Source organism: Cucumis melo, chromosome 8 (genome assembly GCF_025177605.1).
Source record: "Cucumis melo cultivar AY chromosome 8, USDA_Cmelo_AY_1.0, whole genome shotgun sequence".
NCBI lineage: Eukaryota > Viridiplantae > Streptophyta > Magnoliopsida > Cucurbitales > Cucurbitaceae > Cucumis > Cucumis melo.
This window is the reverse complement of record NC_066864.1, coordinates 23,274,009-23,291,616: the sequence shown is the minus strand read 5'-3', so window position 1 is coordinate 23,291,616 and position 17,608 is coordinate 23,274,009. Positions and strand designations below refer to the sequence as shown.

The following is a 17,608-nucleotide window of genomic DNA, read 5'->3' as shown; positions in this document are numbered from 1 at the left end:
TTTTCCTCATTCTAATAATTCTTTCAAATCCCCCATCCTTGCTAATTTATATATGCATCTCAAAATTCTTTAAATATATATATATATATATATATTTATTTATGTTGGTATTTTAAACTTACAGGTGCATGAAAATATAGGAAAAGAGATTATGAATCATCATTTGAAGGAGGCAAGTTTAATTTGTTTCTAATTTTGGCTCTTATTAGTAAAAAATACTGATCACGTTTTAGATGATTATGAAATAGGTAGATGAAAGATGGAAGAGATAGATTTGAAATTGAAGGGTTGTTTAATATTTTTACGTAGATTTTGTTCTCAAAAACCCACGCGGTTTTGGTGATGGAATATGTTGATGAGAAAGAAATTTCAAAAGATCGCGAGGTAAAATTATTTTATACACACTCTCTCTCTAATATACTATAAATTTTTAACTTTGTTCTTTTGTGTTAAGGGCTTTAATAACGTTTTTAGTTTTATACCAACCTCTCTACAACAATATTAATCAAAACATATAAAACTAAGCTATGACACACCCCAAGCTATTAATTGGTGTGGAATCCCCTAACTCTCGTTCTATGCTTTGATCAAATTTATGATATTGGTGTTGAAAAGTTCTCAGTCATTTGGATGAAATTAATTTCGTTTTTATTCTTTTAGTCTCTCAAAAACACCTATTGTGAAGGGCTGGTCAACAAAAATAGGGAGAGACCAAAAGATGATGGAAGTTTCATCTTAGGGTTTCAACCTCACTCTACAATCGTATTTAGATAAGGTTAATATTGCTAGACAAATTAAGACAACATATTGGAGTTTAACATACGCGAGATATAAACAAAAACTAAATAACATACTATAATATAAACTTTAAACATATTTTGAAAGTGATTATCAAAATTCTAAATTTTTTCTCAAATTCATTTATTTTAATAAGAGAAATATCAGCATCTACACTCATCTTCGTGGATTTCTTCTCACTACTTACATAAAAAGATTTTAAAATATTCAAAATAAAAAGAATTTGTCAAGTAGTAACTTATGATTGAATAAAGATAGGTGTAGTTCCATGTATTTTTTTTTTTAAAATAAAATATGAATTAGAAAAGGGTTATGTTCGAGCTTGTGAGGTCAGTAATCCCACTATACCTGCCTTCTTCTAATTTTCTTTTCAGTTATAAATTGACTTCAGATGTGTTTCCAATGCTTCGTTACTATAGATTGTTGATGGAATGGAGAAGTACGAATTTGTTGAGAAGTTGGGTTCTGGAAGTTTTGGTGTCACTAAACTTATGAGGAACAAAAACACCAAAGCACTTTTTGCAGTCAAGTTCATAGAACGTGGTCCTACGGTTGGTTAATTTTGTTTCTCCATTCAATAATTCTTTCGTTTGGTCTTTCAAATCATGCATCCTTTTTTCTGTTCTCATACTTTATCTGTATCGACAGATTGATAAGAATGTGGAAAGAGAGATTATAAACCATCGATCACTTCAGCATCCAAACATTGTTCGTTTCAAAGAGGCAAGTTTATTTTTGCATCAAACTTTGGTTCTCGTTACGAGAGATTAGTAAAAAAATCACGTCAAGTTATTTTAGCTTAAGAAACAGTGGAGATGTACAAAATATAAAATTGAAGTTGAGAGGGTTGTATAATTTTGCAGGTTATGTTAACCCCAACCCATTTGGGTATTGTGATGGAATATGCTGCTGGGGGAGAACTCTTCAAACGAATTTCCATTTCTGGTCGTTGTACCGAAGATGAGGTCTCTTATCTATCTATTCTTTCTCCCTTACTTTCATATACCATGAAATGAGTCTCTCTAGTTGTATTATTCTTGACAAGGTTTATTCAAAACTTAATACCTCAGAACCAGCCAATCACACACCACAAATTACTCACCCAAAAGCTAAGCTTCTTCCTAGCATTATCTCGCCCATGCGAGACTGTGGCGGTTGTATTGCAAGTGTTGACAAGCTCACTCTAAATTAAACCTTATAAACTTTTAAGAGAAGAAACTTGTTCTCTTAGAAAACTAAAAAACATACGAGGAAAGAATATTGTTATCTTGAAGCTCACTTTTCTTTCTAAGCTTCAATATGCTTCTATTGATTTGATACTTTTTTCTTGCATACAAATGAAGGAAATGAACTCTTTATATAGTACTCAGAGATACTTGCTAAAAAACACAGAATAAATGAAGTATATACACATATACCATTTATGTACTTAAACAATTACATGTATCTAGAAATGCATGTATCTTGAAATTAGAAATATATCTAGGATTGTGTTATCCATAATGTATCTAGCTTATTAATTTTTAACATGCCCCCTTAAGCTACACTTGCTTGACTACAAGCTTCTCTTTCATTTCCAAAAATGAGTCTGTCTTTAATGCTTTCGTGAATATGTCTGCAACTTTATCTTGAGTCTTGGAATACTTGATATATATACTACTCCATCTTTGATCAATTCTCTAATGAAATGATACTTGATATATATACTGCTCCATCTTTGATCAATTCTCTAATGAAACGATATTGATCTTTATGTGTTTGCTTTTTCTATAAAAAACTGGATTCTTCGAAAGTAAAATAGATGATTGATTGTCACCGAACATGATGATCCCTTTCTCTTGTTGACTCTTCAATTCATGTAGTACCTTTCTTAGCCAAAGTGCTTGACAACTAGCTGCAAACAAAGAAATGTATTCAGCTTCCATTGTTGACAATGCTACAAACATGCTGCTTCTTTGATGCTCATGAAATTTCTCTCGAACCAATATTAAATATATACCCATAAATTCTTTTGAAACCATCAATATTTTCTTCTCAACCACTATAGCCAACAAGAACATTATATATATTCTTTTTATAATGGATTCCATGATCAACAACGGTCTATTCTTTTTATAATGGATTCCATGATCAACAACGGTCCAAAAATATATGTAAAAACTCTCTTTCCATCTTCCTAATGACTTCTCTTTGGTGATGCCTAATTTTACTCAATAAACCGACTGAGAACATAAAATCAGATCTAGTAGTAGTTAAATACATTAAACTTCCAACAAGACTTTTATAAATGGTGACATCAAAAACTTCACTAATGTCATGCTTGCTTAACTTTAAACCTAGTTCCATAGGAGCACTAGCACGATAAGCATTCTCCATTTTAAACTTTATCAACAAATGTTTTGCAGATACTTCTTTTGGGAAATTGCAATCTCATTACCACCTTATTTAACTTTAATACCAAGAAAATAGCGAAGTAATCCTATAACAGTCATCTAAAATAATTTTTTTCATGCTCTCTTTAAATTCTTCAATCACCATGTTTTAATTTTTCGTAAATATTAAATCATCAACATATAGACAAATTAATTATCAAGAAATTACTATTTTTGTCTTCTTTTGTGTAGAGATCATGTTCATGTGAACATCTTCTGAAACAATCCTTCAAGAAAAAATTGTCCATGTGTGGCTGTACCAAGCTCTTGGTGCTTGCTTTAGCCTATACAATGCTTTCTTCAATCGACAAACCTTATTTTCTTCTCTAATCTTGGCATAACCAACAAGATGCTCAACATGATATATTTCATCCTCTAAATACCCATTTAGGAATGCTGACTTTACATCCATTTAGTGTACATTAAGTTGAAACTCATTTTTTGCTGCAAGGGCTAACAACAAACAAATAGTCTCAAAGCGAGTCACTATTGCAAAAATGTTTTCATAATCCACCCTAAACTTTTGTTTGTAACCTTTTATGATGAGTCTGATCTTGTATTTCTTCACTTCTCCATTTTGCTCTAACTTTGTTCTATAGATCCATTTGACTCCAAAAGCTTTTTTATTTATGGTAAATTGACTAACTTCCATGTGTCTCGTTTCTTCTGATTGCATCAATTTCTTGATCCATTGCATCTTTTCATTTTTCATCTTGAATTTCTTATTCAAACTATATAGGATCAACATATGCAAATAAAGCAAAATCAGTATGTTCATCATCTAGTATCCTTTTTTAAGTACTATAGATCTCTTGAATATTTCTTATCTTCCTTGGATTAGTTTCTTCGTCACTTGTGGAGTGTGATGAACGGTGGTTGAGTCTCTTCAAGTTCCAAGCCTCAAGCATCTTTTTTGTCACATCCATGTCAAAAAGTAATGGATTCTAGTCTTCATTTGGTGCATCCCATTGCTAGACTTTTGCTTCATCAAATTTGACATCTCAACTAATAATAACTTTTCTACTTATAGGGTTGTATAATCTGTAAGCCTTGGAGTTCTCACTCTACCCAACAAAAATGCATTTTTCTAATTTATGATCTAGCTTACCTCGTTTCTGATCTGAAATATGAGAGTAAGCAATGCACCAGAACACTCTTAGGTGACTAACAGTTGGTTTCAATTCGTTTCATGCTTCTTGAGATGTAATACCTTGCACACTTTTAAGTTGAAGCTCGATTTAGAAGATAAACAGAACAAGTTACTTCATCTCCCCAAAGTTGATCTAGAAGCTACTTGGCCTTGAACATACTTCTTGCAAGTTCCATTATTAACATTATGGTTTTTCTCTCTTTAGCTCTGTTTTGTTGAGGAGTTCTTCGAGCAGTCTTATGAACTTCTTCCGCTTCCTCTATTTGAAGAAGATTGTTGACGTCTGCTCTCTGACTTTTTGGATCGTCCATTGACTCCACCACCACGTCCACCTCTTCTTTCTAGGGGAGGATTGTATATGAAAATTTTCTTTTGAAGAAGTAGAATAAAAACAACTTCAATTTGAGCTCATGAGATTGAAGGGATCCCATTAAGCTATTGATAGAGAGAGTTGACAAATCTTTGTATTCTTCAATTGCTACAATAATATACTCATATTTTCTAGTCATACTTCTAAGGATTTTTGAACCACCCTTTGATCAACAATTGTTTTTGCATTTGATCTCAATTGATTAACACTTAAGAGACTATAGTTGGAAAATGCTTCCATTCAAATGGTATCAAATTCAGCTTAAAGTGTTTGCAATCAAACCTATTTTACTTTTTCTTCTCCTTCATACAAATTATGCAATGCATCCCATGCTGCTTTAGCACTAGAGACTCTTGATATTCTTCCAAAAATATTTTCATCCATAGCTTGATAGTGGAAAAATAATGTCCTCTTATCTTTTTTTCTAGCATCTCTCAACTCATTGAGTTGTTGTGGTGAAGGGTCATTCTCACATTCTGGCTCCAAATATCCTTTGTCAACAATATCCCGAAGATCTTGAGATCCATAAAGAACCTTCATTTGTTTGGCTCCACCGTCTATATTTTTTTTCTTTTAAATGAGGAAGTTAAGTCTGCAACATGTGAGATGACATCTTTCAATCCTCAACTCTGATACCATTTTGTTGGAAGCGTTGAAAAGCCCACTTTAAATCTCACACACTTTTAAGAGAAGGAACTTATTTTCTTACAAAACTCAAAAACATGCGAGAGAAGAATATTATTCTCTTGAAACTCACTTTCTTTCTAAGCTTCAAGCTTTCATTGATTTAATGTTTTTTTCATGCATACAAACTAATGAAGGAAATGAACTCTTTATATAGTAGTACTCAAGAGACACTTTCAAAAAGACACAAAATAAATGAAGTACATGCATACATACTATTTATGTACTTGAATAGCTACATGTATCTAGACATGCATATATCTTGAAATTAGAAATGTATGAAGGAATGTGTTGTTCATAATGATGTTGTTTGGTTCGTTCGATAACATCAAGAGAAATAATAACAAGAGACAATGGCCAGATAATGAAGGTTTTGTTATATGGTAATTTCAAACCTCACACTACAATGATCTTATTTGTTACAGACAAGATATTTCTTCCAACAACTGATTTGCGGACTCGAATATATTCATTCAAGGGTAGGATACAAAAACTAAACATTATATGGTTTATTGTTATTATACCATATTTTGTTTGATGCAAACTAGTTTATGCAGCAAATATGCCATAGAGACTTGAAGCTAGATAATATCCTTTTAGATGGAAGCAAAGCACCACGTGTGAAGATTTGTGATTTTGGCTACTCCAAGGTCGCTCTTTTAATATATATATATGTGTGTGTGTGATAATTGTATTTGCTCATTTCAAGTTAACTTGCTCTTGCTTCAAATTTGTTTTGTAGTCATCCATGCTGTATTCAAGACCAAATACAATTGTTGATTCTACAACGAATGCAGCACCGATGGATCCAGCAAACAGACAATATGATCGAGAGGTATCTAACACAATCATACTCATTATTGCAAAGTGATGTACTACTAAATTTCTTTGGTTCTATTTCAAGATATAATTATATCTGCATTGTCTTCTTCTTTTGGCATGTGTTTTAGTTGTTAGCTAGATTTATGGTCACCTAAAGTTATTCTCCATTATTAAATCGACAAATAAACATAATAATAATAAAAAAAAAAGGTGTAAACAACATAGGATTGTCGACTCTGGTTCACCCAGTAGTATGTTAAGCCTACATTCACTTATGAGTATAAGGAGAACGATTTATTATAGAGAGAATAATTAAGATTATGTAAAGATGCTCTAGGTTACAAATTTTATATGATGTGAGTCAAAATCGTAAATAACATAAATATAAAAATTTTGAATCTTAGTAGCAGCCTTTTCTCTAATCCTTTGTATGCGTTAACCATTGCACTCTTAATTGGTGAGCTTTTCTCTAGCCTCTTTGTATGTCGGGCTTTTCTTTAGTCCCTTTGTATGTATCAACAAATAGCTCTTTGAACCTATATTTTGAACGGAATGCATCATATCCAGGACATGATGAGGATGTTTGGGAGGAATGACCCTGGTTGAGATATCACAGTGCAACTAATGATCTTACTAATCGTATCTTGTTAAAAAAAAGGAATGAAGACAAGACATTGCAACACTTCTTTGTGATCTTCATGTTTTTGTATTGCCAATTTGTTCTTCAGTTATACTCGTTGCATTCAACACCAAATACAGCGGTAGGTTCTCCAACATACGCAGCACCAGAGGTTCTAGATGAAGGAGAGTATGATGGACAGGTATTTTTGATAATCAAATTGCAATTACGTTAATGCAAAGTCTACTACTAAATACTTTTAGCTTTGTTTCAAGATACAATTAATACGTACATTGTCTTCTCCTTCTCTACATGTTTTTTAGATAGCGGATATATGGTCATGTGGGGTTACTCTCTATATTATGTTGGTTGGCTCATATCCTTTCGATGATCCGAACGATCATGAAGACGTCCAAAAAACGATTCAGGTACTTCCCAGCTTATTGCATACTAATTATTACAATAAAGTCATCATATCTTTCTCACTTCTCATTGTTCTTCTGCAGCGAATAAAGAATGTAGATTATAATATACCACACAATATTAAAATATCTGAAGAATGTCGTGAACTATTCTCTCGCATCTTTGTCCGAGATCCCTCGAAGGTATATACTTTTCTACCACGAACTAATATATTTTTCTCAATTTCTTATTCTTGATTACTAAATACAGAATTATCTTCGTGTTATTTTATAGGACATAGTTAAATAACTAAAAATATGACAAATCTTTGTTTGTAGTTCATAGACGTACAATCTCCTTATTTCTTTTCAAATTTTACCTTCATTAAGCTGGTGGGATACTGCTTCTATTCAATAATAATGTAATTCTTACGATCTCGGCATGATATGACAGAGAATTTCGCTGAAAGAGATTAAAAGTCACCCATGGTTCTTAAAGAAACTGGCATGGGAACTGAATGAAGGAATCCAAGCCCTCTTTTACAGGAGGAACATTCGAACCTTCTCTCATCAAAGTGATGAAGAAATCATGAAGGTCCTGAGAGAGGCGGAAAAGAAACTGCCCTCATAGTCGACAACCATCGTAGGCTACAAATCAAAAACTGAAGAAGAAAAATAGACCAATTAATTATATGGAAGAAAATGAGGAAGATGAAGAAGATGAGTCTGAATGAAAGGAAGGTAAATGAATTCATGCCACGTGATGAAATATAGTTGATTATCATTTATATTACTGAGGTTGGTTGGTGTTGTATACAAAATTATTAAATAATTATAGTTCTCCAACAGTTACAAGCGTAAAATATCATATCAATAGACTTTTAAGTTCTAAATGTGTTCAAATACTTGTTGGTTGATGATCTTCAAGTCTATGCTACAAATTACTTCTATATTGTCACTTGTTATTGTGTTATTAAATAATTCAATTTAGTTGGACTTTTTTTGTTCTTTCTTTTTTGTGTTTCAAAGCAAACAACATTACGGTGGAGGATGTTTTGAATTTATTTTTATAGGTTATACTTGTAAGATGACATTTGGTTCACAATTTTTATGCAAACTAAAGAAAGTGAAAAGTGTTATAATCTATGAGGAAGTCCTAGCTTGGGTTCTCACGAAATGTATCTATTCAATATACCCAATCAATGAACTCTTATTGATAGCACTTAAAATGTGTCATCTTATCCAGCTTAATTTGGGATCTTTTTAATATTTGACACGTTTTTTCTAAATATTGTAGGTTTTGAGCATACATTGAGTGGATCCGACTGCTAACAAGAAATCTCAAATATTGTGATCGTTACATGATGTTTAGACGACAAACCAAGACAAGAAACTGAAGTGGGAAAATAAGGTTTAGGGTTGTGATGTCCACTGGAACTATGGGGGCGTTTGGCGTGCAAGTTCAGAATCAAATTCATGGAAATTGAATGTCTGTGGGCTTATTTGATAGGGTTCTGATGCTTGAAAATTATAAATACCTGTGTTTGGGGTGTAGGATTTGGGAATCTAGATTTCTGATGTCTATACTTGGGTTCTTGTTTTGAATTCATGTGTTTAGTTAATCTGTTTTGTTTAATTTAGTTTTTTTTTTTTTGTGAATTGTACATCCTAAATTTATCATGTATCAAAATTTTAATTGATTTTTTTTTCATATTTAGTACTTCTAATTCAATTTCTTAACTTTATTGATTTTTCATGACAATAATGTAAAAATGAAAATTTTTAATATTCAATAACAATAATTTTGATTACACTTGCATTAATTAATATGAATGATCTAATTATGAATACTACAAACCATTCATAAAATATAATAAGTCAAATGGTGTTTACGAAAGTTTCAATTAAGCAATATTAAAAGGGTTTAATAGGTTTCAAAATAAGCATAACCAAAAGAATCAACAAAAGCGAAAGTCAAGTAGAGTTACTTTTAGTCATAGTTTGGAAAATGTTATTAAACTAAAAAATAAATCATGGTACATGTGATATATATTTAAAATTTCTATCATGTTACAAATATATTAATATTTTATTTATATATACGTGAGATCACAATCGATAATTCATCTATTTTCACTTACAAAAAATATAACAAAATAAACAAAATCTCCTAAAATGAATAAATATTAGTTTTAAACAAGGAAGAGAAAATAGATAATTAAAAAAGATGATGTAATAATAATAATAATAATTAAAAAAACTCAAGAAGAAAAGAAAATTGAAGTATGAAAAATATGTATTTTAAAAAATGTTATTGTGATTAAATCAAAGGTGTATTTGGAAAATGACTCAGAGAAAAAAATTTCAAAATTTTATTTTATTAAATTTTCAAGGTTTGGGCAGTTTCCGAAGTTGGTGGTAGGAAGTTCACTGATAGAGTTGTCAGAAATAACACCCAATAGTTAGCCGATAATGGTCACTGAGGATGGTGTTCGGAGTTGGCCAACAAATTTTCTAGATTGAATTAGGAAAAAAAGGTAATCGATGGACTTGAATATTGTTTACTATTTAAACCTATGGAAAATAGTGTAAGAAGCCTTAGTGAAGTGGTTGGTGATCAATGGTGAAGACGGTCAACGATTGTCAATGTTCAATTAAGACAATTGGTTGGTCGTCGATCATCATGACAATCGGTCGCCAAGGGTTATGGCTATTGGTCATTGACCATCATGACAAGAGGGACGACATCGATAATTAACGATAACGATTGATCGTCGTCGATCAAGATGTTCACCTGACGATAAAAGCGTCCAAAGTTGTAGGTCACCAACGATTAAAATGATTGGTCACCGACAATCGATAATCGACATTCAATGCAATCCATAGGCGATAATCAAGATGATCTGGAGTCGATAGTTAAGATGATCGATCATCATGACCGTTGATCAATCACGATCAATCTTCGTGACAGTCGATCGATCATGATCGATCGTCGTGATTGTCGATCGGTCATGATGGTTGATCGTCAAGTTGGCTAACGTTTGTTGTCAACGGTTTTCAATGATTAATGGTAGGAGGTTGAAGTGAAAATTTTTCTAAAACACATTTGACATTCAATTTTTTTTTTTTAAAAAAGAACATATTCCAAACCCATTGGTTTAGTTTATTAATCCCAGGAATTTTATTCCAATGGTCCAAACATAGGTTTGGCTTTAAATGCCAAACCCCCCTCAATCCAAACCCACCCCTATAAGGTAGTATTTGCCATTTTCGCGCAAGGCATAAAGCGTTGCAGCATGATGCTATGAATTAAGAGGAATAAAGCGCAGCCTTGCAATGCTTTGCATTTAGATGCTCCGCTTGAGATTTGAGAACAATCTTTTGTGAAGCACTGCAAAGCTCCCTCAATTTTGATGTGGATGGTTTCATTATGTTGCATTTAGATCCTTAGCTTAAATCATGTTAGTTTTCATGAATTTAATGTTTACTCTAGTGTTTATATAGGAAAATAAGCATTTTAGGCTTTTGGGCGATTGCGATACAAACTGAGCTAAAATGTGAGAAAAGCATGAAAATAAGGGTAATAATGAAAAGTTAGCAAAAAACGGCTATACCGTTGTAACGCTATTAGCGCCGTGACTATAAATCTTGGACTCTATTCCTTTTTTCCGTAGTTAGTAAGCTTACTAATTTTATGGATGTTGTTGTTTCTGCTATTGGGGTTGTGGTTGCTAATGTTATTGTGTCTAAGACGTTAAGTAAGGAAGTTGAGGTTTAAAGAAAGAAAAGTAAGGTAAGATTGTTGAGACATAAGAAAGGACAAGATGAGAAAAAAGCTTCAAAGGCATAGGATTTAGCTTAAGTGTGGTGAAGTTATGGTTAGGTTGCCAAAGTGATAAAAACTTAAGATTTTTAGCTATGTTTCGGATGGCTAGCAAATTGTTGCTATGCGATCAGGAGTAGGTCTAGAGAACCTCCTAAGAAGCCAAGGGAGCTAGTGGTGGGAACTCACTTAGCTTCCACGCGTAGGAACTCACCTTACCCTTCTTACTTGGCCTCAACACCTGAACACCTAGGGATGGGAAAACTTAACAAATAAGTCAAATGCTTATTAATGAGTGAAGCTCTTAGAAATACCTTTTTGGGGAATACAATACACAATCACATGAACTCATTTTTAGTTTGTAAATACAGGCTCACATCGCCTTATTTTATAAATCATATAAATTACACATTAGCTACTTATTCCTTTACACCAAGAACATGAATCTTTTCCTTCTCCAAGATTTGTGGGAATTACTCTCACCAACATCCTATGTTTAGACTACTGTGATGTACACTCCATCCACAAGTCTGAGAGTTTTTCTTATTCACTTCTCGTTGCATAGGTCGTCCAAATGACTCCTTTACACATTGTGTGCACACCACACAATAATTGCTCAGTTGATAGGAATAAGACTAATGATTTACTCGCATACAAGCACAACAATTATCACATAAAAATGAATAGCTTTCTCTTTTTCAAACAACATTAACAACATTAGAACAATACATATATATAGATCACGTGGTATGCATAACCACAGACTTAGAATGAATGCTTTCAAATCTATTTCTTTAAGAAAATCATTCACAAAATAATTCTTTGCCTTTACAAAAGTCATTTACACAAGAAAATTTATTTTACTTAAGAAGGTCACTCAGGAAATACTCGGCTTTTTTTTTTTCAGAGCATCTGGCTCACTTTCTCTTCTCTCTTAGATCCTTCACCAAACACAACTTACTTTTAGTTCTTCCTCGAAAACTTCTCAGAACTACCACTTCTTCTTCTTATAACAGCCACTTTTTCTTCTCAAGACAATCATTTTGTCTTTGGTCCCCTTATTCCTATTTATACTAATCCTTTTGTTTGGCCAAACTCCACCAAACCTCTTTTTACTCGCCAGTTTCAAATTATACTTCACATGTCACCTTGCTGCTTGTCGAGCCATGGTACCAATCTAAACTTGACACATAGGCAGTTGTCAACTCAAGATTAAACATTTCCTTGATATGTTAACCTTGTTGTCTTGGAAAGCCAAACTTGTTCCTTGCCTTCTTCTTCTCGCTGCAGGCTACAAGCTTCAAATCCTTTTTCTTGACTTTTCTTCGCATTACCTCAACAAAACGCCTAACTACCATTTTCAACAAAACACCTACTTTACTACCACAACTTTTACCCTTGTCTTTCCTTAAAACGCAAACTTCCTTTTCAAAGCACCTCGAGCTTAGCCAAAATAATCCTTTTATCAAGTTCTTCTTCAACTAGACTCCCTTTTTTGGATTTGAGTCTCACACATTAGTTAACAAATCTTTGATCGTTGGATCCCAGATCTATAGTTTCATTAGATTCTCCTACTAGCTCATATGGAATAAACTTATAATAGTATGATGGGATTATTCAAATTATTCAAATTAGGTGAGGCGAGAGAAACTGACAAATATATGTGATATATAGTCGCCGGTTATTAGATTAGAGATAGATCTTTATGTTTAAATAAGATTTAAATATAAAAAAATATACATGTGGATTGCTCATAATTGATGGAAATGGTCAAAATTGTAAAAAGTCAAAGGTTGACTTTTAAAAGTCAAACTTTGACCGACAATATATTCGAAGTTATTTGAATTTTGAGAAATGAATCTGGATTCATGCTCAAGAGGTTGAAATTAGTCAAGATGAAGAAAATTGTAAAAATAAAAATCTTGACTTTTGGTTTGAAAAGTCAAAGTTTAACTTTGACGAAATTACCGTTTTGCCCTTTGACCAAAGTTTGTGGAAAAATCTAACATTTTGTTGGATAATACCACTAACTCTAAAGAAAGTGCATTATGTGTTGTTGGGCCTCGGGGTGTTTAAAAAGTATTTGAAAATCAAACTGCAACCGAGCTAAAACTGAATGCATTCAATTTGGTTCAGTTTAAGACATTAAACCGATTCTAAAATCGAACCAAATCGCTTTATTTTAGAAATATTATATATATATATATGTGTGTGCGTGTGTGTGTGTAAGACTTAGGGTAGAAGCAGATGGTCTCTATTGGGTCTTGAAGATTAAACATGGGGCAAAGTTCCTCTAAGATGCCTTGAAAAGGAAAAAGAAAAGGAAAATGTTTTAGAACTTAGGGTAAAGTTGCCCTGAGATGCACCAGAATGAAAATAGAAGGATTTAGATTTTAAAACTCAAAGGCAAAGATGTCCTGAGATGCCTCGAGGTGAAAAAAGAAGGATTGGATTTTGAAACTCGAGGCAAAGTTACCCTTTTCTCGGAGAAGCTTTGTCTCAAGTTTTGAAACTCGGGGTGATCTTGGGGTAACTGTCTCGAGTTTTAAAACTTTTTCCTTATGTTTTTTATCTCAAGGCACTTGTATATATGGTTCGATTTCGAAATGGTTTTATTTATGCATAGAGGTACAGTTTCGATTCGATTTGACATAGATGAGTGGTGCGGTTTGGTTTCGGATGAAATTTGTTTTTGCAGTTGGTGGTTTAGTGTAGTTTTAGCTTTAAACTGAACCAAATTAGACCGTGACCACCCCTAGTTGGGCCAAGGCTTTGCATGAATATGCAATTTTGCATGATTTTTCATTATAAGTATGGGCTTTCATTTCGATAAGAAGTGTTGGAATTTATGTCCTAAAACTTGTAGGTAGTAGTTTAAAATTATATTATACTCAATAAATTCGTTATTGAGAAATTATTAGTGAAAATAGAAATCTATAACCTTGAATCCAATAAACTAAGATCCCGAGGCTATCTAATATAGACTTGAATTCTATATATAGAAATGAAAGTGGATCAAGTTCGAGTATATAACCCAAATGACATATAGTATATGAAATAAGGTTGGACGTCTTATTTTTCGGATACTATGGATGCAAATGCTTTATAGTTAGTACAAACGATGTGATTCTGAATCGTTCTTGTAGAGACATGGAAGTGGGGGCATCTTATCTAAAGAGTTTACATAAGACTGGAACCACGAAATAGTCATTTTTAAGTTATAACACAGTTGACTATATAAAAATGACTATTTCAATTATGATGTCTAGGTAACTTAATTTTAATCTTGAGCTAACTATGAACTTCTGTTCAATGCATAGGTGAGGGAATTTCAACAACATTAGCTCAATAAGCCTCTTATTTCAGAGATAAGATCGGGTGGATGGCTAGGAACATAGGGTCCAAGACAAAATTCACCCTGCTGTAAGGTTAGTAGATAGGTTGTTCCTTTAAAGACTATGTCCAAGTCTTAAACAAGGGGCCCCACCTTTTCGTTGGCCCGAGAGAGTTTATAGGCTTGATCTTAAACCAACTGTTTCAATAGTGGATCAGTGGGACTTAAGGAGCAAGATGTAGTCTCGGGGGTAAAACGATATTTTGACCCATTCGAGATTACGAATTACCTATAAAGGATTAACTGACTCATCATGGTTACATAAGATAGACACAAATATATCTATAGTGAGGGGAGTGCACTACAAAATTTGAGTAGAATGACTCATTAGTGAATGAATGTTGATTAGCTTGGACTAAAAGGATTTAGCCAGTTAATCTTGGATTGTTGGAGCTCATGATGTATAGGTCCATTAGGTTCCCCTGCTAGCTCATATAGAATTAACTTAGAACAATATGTTGGAATAATTTGATGTGTTTAAATTAGGTAAAGGGAGAGAAACCAAAAAATATATGTGATATAATTATCGGTTATAAGTTTAAGCTAAAGCTTTATGTTTAAATGTTAAAAATATGAATAAGGATTCATATTCGAAAGCTCGGATTAATGTAAAAGGTCAAATTTGTAAAAAGTCAAAATGTTGACTTTTGACTTTGAAAAGTCAAACTTTACTGACTTTATAGTCAAATATGATTTGAATTTTGGAAAAATGAATACGGGTTCATGCTCGGGAGGTCTGAATTAGTCAAGACGGAAAAAATGGTAAGAAGTCTAAATGTTGACTTTTGACTTGAATAACAATAGAAAAAAAAAAGAAGACTCAACTACATTTGTCACACTCCATTCCCTTACGCATGAAGCATCTTTCAATGCCAAATCACATAGCAATATATATATATATATATATATATATATATATATATATATATATAAAGAAGAAATGGAAAAAAAAACATAGAAACAAACAAAATGTTAAATGAATAAGACAAATCAGAAAAAAAATCAAGAAAAAATCGAAGTAGAACAAATATTATTAAGATAAGGAATAAAAGAAATAAAAAGCATGTTGACAATGGTTATGAGAAGCTTAAATGTTCCACCACCATCAGCCAAACTTCAACAACAACATAATGAGAAAGAAAGCGCATATACAAAAGTCATAGAGAAAAATAGACCACCTAGTTGTAGCCTTGGCCTTCTTAATGAACATGAAGAAGTTAATACAATGGTGAAGTATGCAACAACAAATTGCTCTATGGTTAGTACCTTATTCATTATATACTCCTTTGTTTTGTTTAATGTTGCTTAATTTCCAAATAAAAGACAATTGTATTGTTTTTTTCTCTATACAGGAAACTCTCGTTTTGGAAACACAAAGTAGTTTGGAAACAATAGCAACTACACATTTACAAACACCTAAAACACAAATATTTATTCAGGTTTAATTATTTCCCAAACAATAAATATAATTTATATCATATAAACAAAGATAGAAGCCTATCTCTGTCTAGATGTGATAGTAAGAGATAGTTTTCTTCATGATGTCTTTTGAACATTCTTATTTATTGCACTTGCAGATAGATAAAGAAGAAGAAGAAAACAACAAAATCATAAATTTAGAAACATCAAAAACATAAGTGACACTGGTTTTAATTTGTTTAATATAAAACTGGTTAAACGCTCGTTTATTTGTTTTCCACAATTGTTTATATATTTCACACGATCGTTTATATTGATCCCACAATCGTTTATATATTTCACATGATCGTTTATATTGATCGCACGATCATTTATATATTTCACACGATCGTATATTTATGTTATATGATCGCTTATATATTTCACACAATCAACTATACAACTTTAAACGATCTTTATATTGCACAGTGGTCTACATTTTCTTGAACAAGTACTTTGACAGCACTTTCTCTTTTTACATTCAAACAATTGAAGTTGAAGATGGAGCAAAAGAAGAAGAAGCAGAAAATATGAGGCAGGAGACACATTAAAACGAAGCCAGATTGAATTAGGAAATATTGTAATCGTTGAAGAAAAAATAGAAAAACAAGATGACAAAAATGATGACAAACTACGGGAAGAAAATAAAAAAGATACGATAAAAGGGAAAGAAAAGTTGATTGAAGATGATGATGTTGATAGCAAGGAAGCTAAAGAAGAAATTGACACTGGTAGCAATGAAGAACATGAAGCACAAGAACTAGAAACATAAGGAAAAAAAAGAAAAATTAAAGAAAAGCAAAAGAAAAATAATGGTGGTGAACAAAAAAAAGACAAAAGTTTTAAAAATGATATGGAGACAACCAACCTCAACACAAGAACAAAACAACAAGAAAAATGAAAGAAGAATGTCAACTCAAGAATACATTGATTTAGCTCCATCCTTTGACCTAAAAATTTCTCAATATTTTAGAGAAGATTTATAGTATTTGTAAAGATTAAAATCATTAAATTTACCTTTTGAAAATTTCTTTATTTTATACTCGAGTAATTTTTATTCCATTTCACTCTTTATATCATACACAATCCTTTAAAACGTATAACGAGGTCAATTACATTTATTACAACAATCGTTTAAATTCAACAACACTATTTTTTAAACGTATAACTACACAGTCGTTTAAATAATATCCTTCACGATCGCATAACTTGGAATTAAGGCCACGTGGCGACCTTATGTAGAGTTTATGGGTGAAAATGGTCAACACACGTGTTGTAAATAATCAAAATCGTAAATCATTTAGCATATATTACCATCACGTAAATTGTATAATCGGATCGTTTAGATAAACTAGCACGATCGTGGCGACCATGTGTAGATTTTTAGGGTTTGTGGGTAAAAATGGTCAAAACACGTTTTATCAAATGATCACTTCGCATTTATTAACCTGTCATCGAGTCCAATGTGAAAAGACGCTTTATTTTTCGTCCCTTCATCTTTCTTTAAAACCCTTCTCACAAACAATTTTAGATTTTAAGTTTCTCAACTTTTCGATTCAAAATTTTTGTCTCAAACTTCTCTCAAACTATTCCTTATTCATTAAAAACCATTAGATGTTTCTATTTGGACAAAAATACAATGAGATCAAGGAGAAAA

The 17,608-nt window shown here is 32.2% G+C and overlaps 1 pseudogene; it reads left to right on the top strand.

The window, feature by feature from the left end:
• Positions 1–299: 299 nt before the first annotated feature.
• LOC103486039 (serine/threonine-protein kinase SRK2G-like) lies at positions 300–8,124 on the top strand (annotated as a pseudogene).
• The last annotated feature ends 9,484 nt before the right edge of the window (positions 8,125–17,608 follow it).